This window comes from Heptranchias perlo, chromosome 37, assembly GCF_035084215.1.
Source record: "Heptranchias perlo isolate sHepPer1 chromosome 37, sHepPer1.hap1, whole genome shotgun sequence".
NCBI lineage: Eukaryota > Metazoa > Chordata > Chondrichthyes > Hexanchiformes > Hexanchidae > Heptranchias > Heptranchias perlo.
Window position 1 is genome coordinate 6374261 of NC_090361.1, and position 16171 is coordinate 6390431.

A 16171-nucleotide genomic window follows, 5' to 3' on the forward strand; every position below is an offset into this window, starting at 1 on the left:
TGCCCTCTCAGGTGGACGTAAAAGATCCCGCGGCACTCTTCGATGAAGAGCAGGGGAGTTCTCCCCGGTATCCTGGTCAATATTTATCCATCAACCAACACCACTAAAAACAGATGATCCGATCATTTATTTCATCACTGTTTGTGGGAACTTGCTGTGCGCAAATTAGCTGCCACATTTCCTACATTACAGCAGTGGCTACGCTTCATTGGCTGTGAAGTGCTTTGGGACGTCCTGAGGTCGTGAAAGGCGCTATATAAATGCAAGTTCTTTCTTTTATTGTTAAGGGTGGTGTCCATCAGATGAGACTGAGGTCCCATCTAACTGTTGAGGTGAAAGCTGAACCATCCCATTGATTCAAAGAAGAGCAGAAACTTCAACTGACACCACTGGAAGACAGACTGTTGATTGTGCAACTTTCTTGGTGCAGGATTTCTGCCGGTGCAAATTCCAGTCCCTGCACTCCAACTTACTAGTGTGAGGTGTTTGAGAGATTTCAGTAATGTGATAAGCCATTATATAAATGCAAGTATTTCTATATCGGAGGCCATGCATCAGTATAGCTCCTGCACAGAACTGACGAAGAATCGGATTAATATTTACTCAGGGTACCTGCACGCATTGTTAAGGCCCAGCATTATTTTGAAACTGGATTAAGGATGTCTCTTGTGCGGACCCTTACCACAGCATGGTTCACTTCGGTTTTTCACATCCTCATTACTGTGTTTTTTTTTGTAACCTGGCTTTCACTTCACTTGTGACAGACCTTGGCACAGTTCACGAGCACTAGATACGATCTTTCACTTCCGCAGAGAGGTGGGGGGAGGGGGGTGAGGCCCGTTTTTTTGCTGACACTGTCTTTTTCTGATGCATGTTTCTGTTTTCTTATAATCCTCTCTCTTCCACTCTTCCTCCCGATACCTGTTTTTGGATTCTGAGTACTGACTAAGCAGCAAGTTCACATCATGCTATCTGCACATGTGATTCCTCTGCCCTGTGTGGGGTGCCAGTGACTGATGTAAGTACGTGAATTTGCTGAGGCAAGGTTGGCAATGCCAGTTTGCATGCTTACTAATATACTTTCCAACTCACCCTCATTTCTGAACAATCATCTGCGATGTTTCATATACGCCCGAGCTGATCTCCAGTGGCATTGCTCAAGGGTAGTCTGGGGTGTGGATCACTGTTGTGGGAGGTAGAAATTCACCTTCACCGGTATCGCATCGTCTGCTTGTCCTACACCCAGCTTGATATACAGTTCTATTGAATATCGGGCGGGAAGTATAACGGGCAGCCGGTAAGATACCACCCAATTTGCGCTATTGCCCGAAACAAATTTTTACCACCTGCTGTTTAGCTGCTAACCTGGTCTGTCCCTTTAAGGCCACTGCTCTAAACAGGGAAATCCAGGTAATTGTAGCTACTTGTAAAATGCTGAGGCCAATCAGAGGACAATTCTAACTGTTTGTAAATTTCAGGCTCCCGGTCATCATCTGGTTTTCTATTTTTTTTAAAGATTGTTTTGCACACGTAACATGTTTGACACTTTGAAGTGTGATGGACACACGTTAGATTTACGTACATATAGATACACTTGTTACTCAGTTTATTGGCATACTGTGTGTTAAATGGAATAACTGAAGGGTATGTGACGACCCAAAGCTTCCAGGGCTCTGAATCAGCTTCTGCAAGTGTGGCTACATCTCACGCCTTCTCATTTGGCTTCCAGCAAATTCATGCCGGTACATTGGGAAGCCCCACTTCCCCAGAATCCATCAGTGTCAGATTCCAAATTTAAAATTGAAAAGGATCCACATTTAATAAATGGAGAAGGGTGGGTGGGAGAATAAAATTGCACAACAATAATTACCTCAAGGGGTTTGGATATTGCCACAAACCACCAGTGAGTCCCAAGCAGTTTGTTCTCTCAAGCTGAGATTTTCCATTGTGGTTCCTCCTACACACACATTACTTATTTATAAAAAATATATATTAAAAACTGGGTTTTAAATGTATACAAAATAAGTTAAATCTGCAGCTATCGTGGCAAATATCAATGGCAATGATACTTCATTCAGCTCATGTGCAATGATGTTCTCACTGCAAGATTAAACTTGGATTTAAGCACCGTTGGGCCACTGGAGTTTAACTTGCAGGGGATTACTGAGAAATAACACCGCAACAATAAAATCAAAAACAAAATACTGCGGATAGTGGAAATTGGAAATAAAAACAGAAAATGCTGGAAACACTCAACAGGTCAGGCAGCATCTGTAGAGAAAGAGAGTTAACCATTCAGGTCGATGAGAAAGGTCACTGACCTGAAACGTTAACTCTGTTTCTCGCTCCACAGATGCTGCCTGACCTGCTGAGTGTGTCCAGCATCTTCTGTTTTTGTATTATATATCAATGTTCTACACATAGCATAATAATGCTCTGTGTATTTTATAATGACATTTGCCCTGTATATTATGTAGCACTGCATTATATAACAGTGTTCTGGTTTGTGCATTGTATAATACTGTCTCTACATTTTTCTATGTTAAAGGCACTATATAAATCCAATTTGCTGTTGCTGTTGCTCTGTATTATATAACACTGTACTCTATTATATAGCACTATTCTGAGTATTATATAGCACTCCTATAGATACTCTAACACTGTTCTGTGTCTTGTATAGTACCGCCTGTATTAATCAGCACTGTTCTATATTATACACCATTCCTATGTGTATTATGTAACTCGCCAGTGTCTGTACCCAAAGATGTCAGCCTTGGCTCAGTGGGCAGCACTCTCACCTGAGTCAGAAGGTTGTGGGTTCAAGCCCTAGTCCAGAAACTTGAGCACAAAATCTAAGCTGACACTCCCAGTGCAGTACCTTTCTAGAGGTGCCGTCTTTCAGACGAGACATTAAACCGAGGCCCCGTCTACCCTCTCAGGTGGACGTGAAAGATCCCATGGCACTATTTTGAAAAAGAGCAGGGGAGTTCTCCCCGGTGACCTGGCCAATATTTATCCCTCAACCAACATCAGCAAAAAAAAAAACAGATTATCTGGGCATTGTGCCATTGCTGTTTGTGGGATCTTGCTGTGCACAAATTGGCCCGCACGTTTCCTACATTACAACAGTGACTACACTTCAAAAATACTTTGTTGGCTGTAAAGCACTTTGGGATGACCTGAGGTCATGAAAGGTGCGATATAAATGCAAGCCTTTCAATCTTTTCACAGAGGGAAGTTTTGCTGAGTTATACTGTGTTGTGTTTGTGCAGAATACTCTCTTGCCTTCTGTAATGATCCTGAGGGCCGGGTGATGAAGGGGGAGTTGTAGTTCAGCACAGCGGGGTTAGGGAGGGAGGCCAAGTTGGATATATAGAGCAAGACCTGGGAGCTTTTAGGGGGAGAAGAGAAGGAGGGGAATGGTGAAATGCTGTGACTTGTACAGCGGAGACTGTTCTTAATTAAACTTTCTGCTCCACATTCAATTGTGTCTGGAGTTCCTTCAGATGAAGTTGTAGGCTCTGTCAAAAGGTGCCGTATACGGTCCTGACACTGCTTACTGAACAACAATAACTTACAGTTATATAGCACCTTTAACATAGTAAAACATCCCAAGGAGCTTCACAGGAGCATTATTAAACAAAATTTGACACCGAGCCACATAAGGAGATATTAGGACAAACAAGCTTGGTCACAGAGGTAGGTTTTAAGGAGGAGGGAGAGAGAGGTAGAGAGGTGGAGAGGTTTAAGGGGAGGAAATTTCAGAGCTTAGGGCCTAGGCAGCTGAAGGCTCAGCCGCCAATGGTGGAGCAATAAAAATCGGGGAGGCGCAAAAGGTCGCAGACATTGCACTGCTGCAAGGGAACCGAAAGTGTGAGTTGCAGCTGGCTGACGGAGTGAGGGGCAGCCATGCCTGGTTGCACGTGCTCTTTCTGTGTCCGCAAACTGAGCTTTCTAGTTCCAGTTCTAATTTAGGAAGTGGGAATAGGATGTTTGTTTGTGCGAAGGTTCTCGGTCGCGCATAACAGTTCAGCGTCTGCAGCACCTGAGCAGCATCAGCGAACCCTGTTGACCTCCCCGATAGTTCAGATGGTACATGGCATGGTATTGAGTCACACAGTGTCAGAAGGTTCAGGTCGATGCCCTGGTCTTTGTTGAGTTGGCAGATCTCAGTCATGGTGGTGGTAGTGATGCAACAATTGGCTCCTTAAGTGTCAGCTTGTCAGGAGAGATCAACCCTGTGCTCGCTGACCTACACTGGCTCCCAGTCCACCAATGCCTCGATTTTAAAATTCTTTTCCTCGTTCCCAAATCCCTCCATGGCCTCGCCCCTCCCTATCTCTGTAACCTCCTCCAGCCCTACAACCCTCCAAGATCTCTGCGCTCCTCCAATTCTGGCCTCTTGCGCACCCCCACTTCCTTTGCCCCACCGTTGGCGGCCGTGCCTTCAGCCATCTAAGCGCTAATCTCTAGAATTCCCCCTCTCAACCTCTCAACCTCTCTACCTCTCCCTCCTCCTTTAAGATGCTGCTTAAAACCTACCTCTTTGACCAAGGGACCTGTCGTAATGTCTCCTTATGTGGCTCGGTGTCAAATTTTGTTTGATAATTGCTTCTGTGAAGCGCCTTGGGACGTTTTACTATATTAAAGGCACTATATAAATGCAAGTTGTTGTCATTGTTTGGAAGGGAAGACTAAGGGAGGTGAGGAGTTCCACAGTTTTGAGGACTTGAGGAAGAATAGGAACAATGATTTCAATGCACTGAGGATGAAGAAAGGTTTTGATGGAGAGAGGGAAAGAAGGTTTGAAGGCTCAAGGACCACTAGCTCCTGTTCAGGAGTGCAAGAGAAGGTGCGAGAACAGCTTTCTCAATTGTGACAGCAGTATTCAAATCTCAGACAGATTTGGGTTTTAAGCAAAGTTATGAGTTTGTGAGGAGAAAAGGAACATTTCGTGCAAAACTGTATGCCTCTGGGGCATCATCGCACTTCCAGGTGCACTCACTTCCTGGAACAGCCAGCTCCAGAAACTCATTCACAGTTGCCATCGTAGAGACCACATAAGGAGGTAGGAATGGGAAGGGCCAATCTGCTCATTTATCCCAGTCTGTGTAGGACCAGTGACTCGCACCTCTTGCAATGGAACTGAGATAAGAGTGGACTGTGAATGCAAGGGAGGGGAGTGTTGTGGAATGCACAGCCTGACAGGGAGATGGAAGCAGATTCAATAAGAACTTTCAAAAGGGAATTGGATAAATATTTGAAGGGGAGAAATTTGCAGTGCTTGGGGGAAAGAGTGGGGGGAGTGGGACTAATTGGATAGCTCTTTCAAAGAGCCGGCACAGGCATGATGGGCCGAATGGCCTCCTTCTGTGCTGTATCATTCTATGATTCTATGCTGTTAACAAAACTGGAGATAGAAGGGCCTTTTGCAAAAAGGATATGGCGGTACTGGAGAAGGTGCAAAAAAGATTTACAAGGATGATACCAGAAGATGATACTGAGAGGTTATAACTACCAGGAAAGAATAAACAGGCTGGGGCTCTTTTCTCTAGAAAAGAGAAGCTTGAGGGGTGATCTGATAGATGTCTATAAAATTATGGAGGGCTTTGATCGGATAGAAGTAGAGAAGATGTTTCTACTTGTGGGTGTGTCCAAAACTTAAATATTAGACAGTCACTAATAAATCCAATAAAGAATTCAGGACAAACTTCTTTACCCAGAGAGTGGTTAGAATGTAGAACTTGCTACCACATGGAGTAGTTGAGGCGAATGGCATAGATGCATTTAAGGGGAAGCTAGATAAGCACATGAGGGAGAAAATAGAAAGGTACGCAGATAGGGTTGGTTGAAGTAGGGTGGGAGGAGGCTATTGTGGAGCCGAATGGCCTGTTTCTGTGTTGTAAATTCTATGTAATTCTATGTACCCCGTTCACAGGGATCCACCCCCAGTATTGAGCTCTCAATCTCACTTCCTGTCTGTTCTGACTTTTTGCTTTAAATCTGAATTATTTTCAATAAAACCACATTAATCTAAAAAAAACTCAAAACAGCCCAGCTCTCACGTTCACATTGGCGCTGCTGCAATGCAAATCCCCAAAGCCTTTTACTAGACCAATAAGTTAGTAATCTTCCACAGCACAGTGTCAGCCATGTTAATCTGAGTTAGCATTGGAGGGACGTGCTGAAAACAAGCAGAAAAATTATGAGCATGTGATGGCTCCCCTGCTATAGCTGCTGTGTGCTTCGTATGTTATACAGCGTGTCTCAGTGATAGCACTCTCGCCTCTGAGTTAGAAGGTTGTAAGTTCAAGTTCCACTCCACAGGCTTGAGCACAAAACCTAGGCTGACACTCCCGGTGCCAGTACTGAGGGAGTGCTGCACTGTCGGAGGTGCCGTCTTTCGGATGAGACGTTAAACCGAGGCCCCGTCTGCCCTCTCAGGTGAATGTAAAAGATCCCATGGCACAATTTCCAAGAAGAGCAGGGGAGTCCTAGCCAACCATCGTCACTTGAAAAAAAATATATTATCTGGTCATTATCTCATTGCTGTTTGTGGGACCTGGCTGTGCGCAAATTGGCTGCTGCGTTTCCTACATTACAACAGTGACTACACTTCAAAAGTACTTCATTGGCTGTAAAGTGCTTTGGGACATCCTGAGGTCGTGAAATGGGGCTATATAAATGCAAGTTCTTTCTTATGTTATATTGTTCTTATGGCTCCTAATAATCAAATGAAAGAAGTCGACAGATTTTTGGACACTAAGGGAATCAAGGGATATGGGGATAGGGCGGGAAAGTGGAGTTGAGGTGGAAGATCAGCCATGATCTGATTGAATGGCGGAGCAGGCTCGAGGGGCCGTATGGCCGACTCCTGCTCCTATTTCTTATGTTCTTATGTAGGACAAACAACCAGATTTGTTCTGGGTTGAAAACAACTGTATGTTCAGCAGCTTGGCTTCTGCTTACAAACTCCACCTTGCAGAGAGCGTCAACCTAACTGGTTGTTGCTTAATTGATGCGTAAGTGCACGCCTCTAATTAACACATTGCTTCATCAGCACGTGGAAGCTGGTCAGCCCTCTGAGTGGAGTAGGCGTGCTTGAGCACGCCAGGCAGAACTGTGGGTGGGGGAAAAGATTAGCAATTCACAAAACTAAAGCAGGCACTCAGCGTCAATTGTTTTAATAATGTAGGTGGTTCGACCAGAATGACGGCAACAACACTTTTTGGGGTGGGCGGAGGTGTTCCTTGGGGTAAGGCAATGGAACACATTTTGACAGCAGTGTCAGCGTCAAGCCGTCACAGGCCAGGCACGCAGCATCGATCTAATGTACGGGGTCATTTTAGGCAACTGTATTCCCAGGGGGAAAGCCTCGCCCACTGGGAGCACATGTTGGAATTCAGGCGGCGCGGTCCCCACATAGTTTTCTGTCTATAAGGATAGAATATTTTGGGGATTGTGGGGATGAAATTGGACATGAGCGGGGAAGCAGAACAGGTTGAATCATATTGGTCTTCTGTTAAACCCCCAGCCCAATATTCAAGCTCCATTGACTTCAATAGCACTGACTATTGGGTGTGTCGTATAACGGGCAGCAAAAGCCATTCTGCCCATGTCCAATTTCACCCCCAATGTGTCCAAATTCCTGATATAGGCTCTGGGTGGGCAAACCAAGGTTCGTGTTAATTCGCTGGTACAATAAAGCTCGACCTATTATTAATTCACCCTCTGCTTTGCAGCTCCTTAACGGCCCAGACGAGGTCAGTCTGAATGGAGTCAGCCATTTTCAGCCTGCCGCTTGACTCAACCTGATTGAGACTCTCAAAAATCATAGAGGCATTAAAAAAAAATTGTATTTTTTTTCATTTCCTTTGAACACTTCTGTTATTAGTTATAAAAATATTGGAGCTGGGATAAAAGGCTATTTGACTGACAGTCAAGAATCAGCCCAAATTGAGTAATGATTGGCCGGGGGAAGGCGTGCGTCATGAGGATGGACATGTTGGGCGGGGCAGTTGGAGGCAGGAGGTCATGTGATGAAACCTCCAGGAATATGTTCAACCAGAGTTGGCAACCCTAACACGAGGATCATGGTGATTAGATGGCAGTGGTTATGGGCGAGTGTTAAAAGGGGTAAGTGCAGCAGTTAACAGGAGACAATGGTTCCTGTGTTGCTGAGGATGAGGGGTAGGGGTGATCTGGAGGACAATAGGTCAGGGCTGAATAATGGAGAAGGGATGATGGATGGATATTCTGGAAGTTTTTTGTCTGATAACAACAATAACTTGCATTTATACAGCTCCTTTAACGTAGCAAAACATCCCAAGGCGCTTTCAAACAAAATATGACACCGAGCCACAAAAGGAGATATTAGGACAGGTGACCAAAAGCCTGGTCAAAGAGGTAGGTTTTAAGGAGCGTCTTAAAGGAGGAGAGAGAGGCAGAGAGGTGGAGAGGTTAAGGGAGGGAATTGCAGAGCTTAGGGCTTAGGCAGCAGAAGGCACGGCCGCCAACGGTGGAGCAATGAAAATCGGGGATGCGCAAGAGCATAGGCTTTCAAACTGGGGTCTGTGTACCCTAAGGGGTTTGATGAGGTCATCAGATTTCACTCCTTCCAGGGCTGGACATAGCACAAGCACAGTGCCTCAGTAGCTGACTCTGTCAGAAGTTAAGACAAGGGGTCCTGAGGGTTCCTTTGAGAGCGTCAGTATTTTCAGGGGGTCCCTTGGCTGTGCATCAGTCTTCCCAGAAAGTCTTCCTCAGGAGATAAAATGGGTGAGGTTGAGTCCTTGACAGGGTAGATTGGACATGGACTAGACGCAGTAGGACTGAGGGACCTGAATGGCTTTTCCCCATCTCATGCTTACTGATGTCCTCAGTGTGCATGTTACAGAAAGGGAGTTATATATGGGTTTATATAGTTTCTGTATTAGAGAAGGAGCCACAAATGATGTGTATTAGAGGCTGTGGTATATCAGAGAATGTTACAGTAAGGGGTGTTATGGGGAAAGTATTTGTACAGTTTCTATATTAGTGGGAGAGCTAAAGACAAAGCTTATTTCAAAGAGTATTATGGTGAGGGGTTACTGTACTGCAAGTGTGTGTCAAAGTGATAGCTGTAGCATCTGTTAATAAAACATCAATGATCTTATTATATCACAACAGTAGTGTACTCATAAGGATAATAACAAAAACGTACTGGAAACTGAAATAAAAACTGAAAATGCTGGCAATACACAGGTCATTCAACATCAGAAAAGGGAAAAGAGGGGTTAATGTTTTGAGTATAAGCCCTTTATTAGAAGTTCACACAAACGAAACATAATTTCAAGGGATAAAAAGAACATTTTGAAAACTAAAAAAAGAATTTCTTGTATTTATAAAGCACATTATTGTGTCTCTCAGAATCGTCCCAAAGCACTCGCATGCGATGAATTGCTGAGATCTGCAGTCACTGTTGTCATGTGGACGAATGTGACAGCCATTTTCACACAGCAAGACCACCACCGGGATGAATGGCCAGTTAGTCTGCTTTTGGTGGTGTAGTGGAGACAGGAACGTTGGCAGTCTTTAATGTCATAGTAGTAGTATGATACAGCACAGAAGGAGGCCATTCGGCCCACCATGCCTGTGCCTGCTCTTTGGTAGAGCTACCTGAAACTACTGGAACAGGCAGGCTGGGCTTCAGCTTAACATCACCACCTCCGACAATGCAGCACTGCCTCAGCCCTGCACTGCAGCGTCCACCTAGATTATGCACTCAGGTCTCTGGAGTGACTCCACCACGTCCTGGTTTAGATGTCACAGGGTGCTGCCAACTCAGCCAAGCTGACAAGAAAATGCTGAAGAGCCACAGCAGGTTGGTCAACACCTGAGAGAGAAAGGCAGGTTAATATGTGACCCTTCCTATTGTAAGCCCAAAGAGAGAAAGAATGAACTTGCATTTATATAGCACCTTTCATGACCACAGGACGTCCCAAAGTGTTTTACAGTCAATTAAATACTTTTGAATTGTAGTCACTGTTGTAGTGTAGGAATCACTGCAGCCAATTTTCGCACAGCAAGCTCCCGCAAATAGCAATGTGGTAATGACCAGATTAATTAGTTTTTAGTGATGTAGGTTGAGAGATAAATATTGGCCCAGGACACCGGGGAGAACTACCCTGCTCTTCTTCGAAATAGTGCCATGGGATCTATTACGTCCACCTGAGAGGGCAGATGGGGCCTTGGTATAACGTCTCATCCGAAGCCGAGACAAAGTGTAGGCTACTGTTGAGCTTGATCCTGTCCTTACATGTGAGGGCCAATTTTTCTCACGGGTGCCCATTGGGTGCTCAACAGGTACAGGGAACCTCAGGTGCACTCCTCCTGTGGAGGGGTAGCTGCATACATTTTCCACCCTCAGACCATTTGTACAGCCCAGGAGCTGGGCCTTGTTCGTGCAGAACAGGGGCAGGTTTGAGCACAGCTGTAGACCTCTTAGGCCTGCAGATGCACATCAAGCCTCTGAGATCGGGGCCTTCTGGAGATTAGTAGCCACGAGGCCCGATTGCATCCAAAAATATTGGGGGGCTGGGGTGGGGGAAGGAATAATAATGGAGATGACATACTCAACCTTCTGTCTTTGGCCTGCCCCTGGATCCTTAAAGACTAGGGTTGCCAACCCTCCAGGATTGTCCTGGAGTTTCCAGGAATTGAAGATTAATCTCCAGGACACTGCTGTGAGCAAACCCGGGAGAAAAATCATAAGGGTATTAAAAAAAACTGTGCTTTTTTTTCCCCACTTTTCTTTTGAATACTTTCATTTATTAGTTAGGAAAATATTGAAGACAGGATAAAGGTTGTTTTGACTGACATGCAGTCGGCTTTCCAATTGGCCATGGTGAGCTCTGAGGATGGATGTGTCGGGCGACCAATGGCGGTAGCTTGGCGGCGGGGTGGTTAAAGGCAGGAGGTCAGATGATGAAATACATGCAATCAAAGTTGGCAACGTTACCAAGGATGCTCTGGCCGGTGGGGGTCTGAAGGCAGGCCAAAGTACAGGTTTAACTGAACTGGGGCATCCAGCATGGGGCAACCAGCAAGCACTGTCAGAGGAAATTGACATGGGAGGCGGTGGTTTCCCCCTCCCACCTCACTATGTTAGGCAGGTGTAGGCCCATTTGTGAAGGCCCCAGGGAATTCCCAGTGAGACGAAATAGGGGCAGAGGCCTGGTGTCGTGAGTCCACTCCCTTTTCCTCTGCCCCGTGCTAATGGAACATGAATTTCCCAGGCACAGGGCAGAAGAAAATCTATCTCAATGCCCCTTCCAGGACAGCGATCAGGAGCTCTGGTTCATTTTACCCCTCCCTGAGCTGAGGCTAATTGTAGAAATACCACCAACAACGAACAGATCAGGATAATGATCAGGAGGAGAAGCTCTGGTTCATTTTTTCTTGATTCCCGGGATGCGGGCGTCGCTGGCAAGGCCGGCATTTATTGCCCATCCCTAGTTGCTCTTGAGAAGGTGGTGGTGAGCCGCCTTCTTGAACCGCTGCAGTCCGTGTGGTGAAGGTTCTCCCACAGTGTTGTTAGGTCGGGAGTTCCAGGATTTTGACCCAGCGACGATGAAGGAACGGCCAATATGTGTCCAAGTCAGGATGGTGCGTGACTTGGAGGGGAATTTGGAGGTGATGGTGTTCCCATGCACCTGCTGCCCTTGTCCTTCTAGGTGGTGGAGGTCTCGGGTTTGTACCCCTCCCTGACATGAGACCAACTGTAGTAATCCTCCCACCATCAACTAACAGACCAGAATTGAACCCGGGGCCGTTCTGCTTCATGTGGCTGTGCAGATATCTACTGAACCATCGGAAGGACTTCAGAACTTGAATTTTATTTAACTCTTCAAAAATCACACAGGATCTAAAAGGAACAACAACAACAACTTGCATTAATATAGCGCCTTTAACATAGTAAGACGTCCCAAGGTGCTTCACAGGAGCGATTATCAAACAAAATTTGACACCGAGCCACATAATGAGATATTAGGGCAGGTGACCAAAAGCTTGGTCAAGGAGATAGGTTTTAAGGAGCGACTTAAAAGAAGAGAGGTGGGGAGGCAGACAGGTTTAGGGAGGGCATTCCAGAGCTTAGGGCCTAGGCAGCTGAAGGCAAGGCCGCCAATGGTGGAGCGATGAAAATCGCGGATGCTCAAGACAATAATTACCAACAATGGCTGTGACCTCCACCTCACCCATGAGAGACGTATAAAGTTCATTAACTGCGCCATCTCTAACACGTGATTTATGGGTTGGGTTCGCTCATGTACTGTGTAGTGTTGGATTCATAGCGTTTGCACTTTCATTCACTCTTGCTTCAGTAAGTGATGTCTGCAACCTACTAAGCAGTTTCCATTTCTGCGGAGCATTGACTACCGTGTGACCTACTTAGTGACCTACAGCAGAGTGACACAGTCAAGGCATGATTGCTGGTTAAAGAAGCTGCTTAGTCCTAAGTTAATGTGACCTAGTTAGCTGCCCGGCCAGGAGTTTCTGTGTCAAGTTGCCTCTCACTGCCTGAGGATGTAATTCACTGAATTCATTCTCACCCATGTAAGAAAACGGCACACTTTACATGATATCATTTCTACGAATGGTGCAGATGCCAACGTCACTCTAAGACAGCCCCAGGAAATATGTAAGCGCAATGAAGGCTCTTTTTCATTCTGTTGTAGGGAATAAAAGGCCCAGTATTTATGACAGGACATAGCAATTCCTGAATATAAAACAGGAATATATTGTATATATTACAAGTGGTAGGCCCTATGTATATTACAGGGATTAGCATAACCTGTATATATTATAGAAGATAGCAGAACTAGGGTTACCAACTCTGGGTGGACGTAATCCTGGAGGCTTCATCACATGAACCCCCGCCTACCAACTGCCCTTCCCAGTAAAACAGCCTTTTTTCCCAATATTTTTATAACTTATAAATGAAAGTGTTCAAAGAAATTGAAAAAGACACATTATTTTTATTATGCCTCCTGAGTTACTCGCAGCAGAGTCCTGGAGATTCATTTTCAATTACTGGAGACTCCAGGGCATTCCTGGAGGGTTGGCAACCTTAAGTAGTGGAAGGAATCTTACAACACCAGGTTATAGTCCAACTGTTTTATTTGAAAATCACAAGCTTTCGGAGGCTTTCTCCTTCATCAGGTGAGTGTGGGATTCCATGGAAGGTTACCGCATTTATAGTCAGAGAACAATACCTGGTGATTACAGATAATCTTTCCAGCTGCTCGTTGTCAAGGCAATCAAAGTGTTCCGACAGAGAGATGTTACCTACAGGACCACCGAATATATAAACGGCCAGAACAAAAGACAGAGAGAGAGAGAGAGAGAAACATCCGAAAAGAAGAGAAAGACAGAGAATGACCCGTTGTATTAAAAACAGATAACTTTTTTTCGCTGGTGGGGTTACGTGTAGCGTGACATGAACCCAAGATCCCGGTTGAGGCCGTCCTCATGGGTGCGGAACTTGGCTATCAATTTCTGCTCGACGATTTTGCGTTGTCGTGTGTCTCTAAGGCCGCCTTGGAGAACGTTTACCCGAAGATCGGTGGCTGAATGTCCTTGACTGCTGAAGTGTTCCCCGACTGGGAGGGAACCCTCCTGTCCGACTGGGAGGGAACCCTCCTGTTCAACCTTAAGTAGAACATATACAAAAGAGAATTGCATATCCTGTGCCAATAACAATGTATAACTGGCCCTGCCTATAATATAAGTTATCTGTTATAAAAGTTATCTGTTTTTAATACAACGGGTCATTCTCTGTCTTTCTCTTCCTTTCGGATGTTTCTCTCTCTCTCTCTCTGTCTTTTGTTCTGGCCGTTTGTATATTCGGTGGTCCTGTAGGTAACATCTCTCTGTCTGAACACTTTGATTGCCTTGACAACGGGCAGTTGGAAAGATTATCTGTAATCATCAGGTATTGTTCTCTGACTATAAATGCGGTAACGTTCAAGGAATCCCACACTCACCTGACGAAGGAGAAAGCCTCCGAAAGCTTGTGATTTTCAAATAAAACAGTTGGACTATAACCTGGTGTTGTAAGATTCCTTACATTTATAATATAGGGAACAGCACATGTTATTATATATTACAGGGAATAGCATACCCTGCATATATGACAAGGAGTAGCAAATCCTGCATCTATTACCTGTAATTGCAGGCATAATCATATAGTAGCTTGTGTATGAGCATTTGCGAATTTTCCCATATTTAATTAAACAATCAATTAGATTCAAACTGGCAAAGTGTATCTGCAAGTTGGAGTTTGTAAGCTGGCAGTGAGCTGTTGAATGTAAAGTTGTTTTCTCCCATAAGAAATCTAGCTTTTCTTTTGTCATTCAATGATGGATTATTAGGAACCCTAACAATATAACATAAGAACAACACAGGAGGCCCTGAATATATTACAGGGAATAGCAGCTTCTGAATAACAACTACAACAACCTGCAGTTATACAGCGCCTTTAATGTAGAAAAATATCTCAAGGCGCTTCACAGGTGCGTAATCAGACAAAAATGGGCACCAAGCCAAAGAAGGAGATATTAGGAGGGATGACCAAAAGCTTGGTCAAAGAGATAGGTTTTAAGAAGGGTCTTAAAGGAAGAGAGGGAGGGAGAGAGGCGGAGAGGTTAAGGGAGGGAATTTCAGAGCCTAGGGCCTAGGCAGCTGAAGGGGCAGCCACCAATGGTGGGGCAAAAAGGAGGGAGGAGAGTGCACATGTGGCTATAACAACAACAAGAACTTGCATTTATATAGCGCCTTTAACGTAGTAAAACATTCCAAGACGCTTCACAAATCCGACAAAATCTGACACGAGCCACAACAGGAGATATCGGGACAAGTGACCAAAAGCTTGGTCAAAGAGGCAGGTTTTAAGGCGTGTCTTAAAGGAGAGAGAGGTAGAGAGGCTAGAGTGAGAGGAACACAGAGCTTTGGCGGGGGGGTGGGGGCGCGAGGTGGGGATTGTAGGGCTGCAGGAGGTTACAGAGGTAGAGAGCGGTGAAGCCACAAAGGGAATCAAACACAGCAGGCCCTGAATATATTACGAGTGGTAGATCCTGTATATGGTAGAGGGAACAGCAGCCAAATTACTCGGAATACTAGTACATAAGGAATAATAGACCCACATGGGAGATTTCAGATAATTAATCTTGAATGGTTTATTTGCACCAACTCAACCCTGAGATATTATTACTCGATGTTATAAAATACAAGCTGAAGCCAGGATACAAGACAAAGCTTGTTGTCTGATACGCAGCCCTTGTACTGGAGGCTGCTTGTTATCCTGTATGTAAATAGCCAGCTTGTATTCTGGTGGGTGTGAGAATGTGGGCTGTGGACTTTTCTCTGCTAATGCCTAAAGCCTCTGTATAATTGTCTGTTGTTTAGGTGTGTTTCTCCAGAGAGGGGGTGGCTCTGATCTCACCAATTTTCTCTTTCCTCACCCTCTCCTCCAGCTGAGCGTATTGTGTTGTCAGCTAGAGCTCAATTTACCTCGTCCTAAGAACACCCATGGAGGTACTTAACTTACTTTGAACTTGGTAGAAACATACCACATTGGCACTTCCTTACAAAAGGACTCCCGCACCCTGTGTGTTCTCGCCAAAACGGACACTCCCTGGCGGGAGCACATCCTTATACAAATTTCCCAGGAATCTTCTATAGTCACATGCTGTTATGCAGCAATAATACTGGACTACTTTAAACATTCTACATTGCAGCCCTGGTGGCACACAGCACCAGCCAGAGGCAAAGCATCAACTGCAGCAAACCTGATTGACCACTTTGTTTTTGGACACAGGTGGGGTGAGCTCGTACAGGCCAGCCATGTGCTTTATATAATTGCTGGGTCTGTACAGACGTTCCATTGGCAGCAGGGATGATCCTCAGCAGAAGCAAACACGTGACCTTTACACAACTGTTCCAGTCTTGTTCCCTGTGCCTTAAATCTGCCAGGCTGTGTAAACAGGATGAATTCAGAACACCAGCCACTTCACCGTACCAATTGTTCTGTAATGCGAATTAGTCGCAGGGTCTTGTATCTAATTTAGGACTGAGTTAACTGATCTCAGCTGGGGAAGCAGATGGGGTGCTACAATCGGCCTGAGTGCCTCAG

The 16171-nt window shown here is 45.2% G+C and overlaps 1 long non-coding RNA gene across 1 annotated transcript in view; it reads left to right on the forward strand.

Moving 5' to 3' along the window:
* Positions 1-308: 308 nt before the first annotated feature.
* Positions 309-16171, forward strand: part of LOC137304280 (uncharacterized) — a 79938-nt gene continuing 64075 nt past the window's right edge. The window contains exon 1 of the long non-coding RNA XR_010958535.1: positions 309-1018. This is a non-coding gene — a long non-coding RNA (uncharacterized lncRNA). The remainder of the gene's footprint in view (positions 1019-16171) is intronic.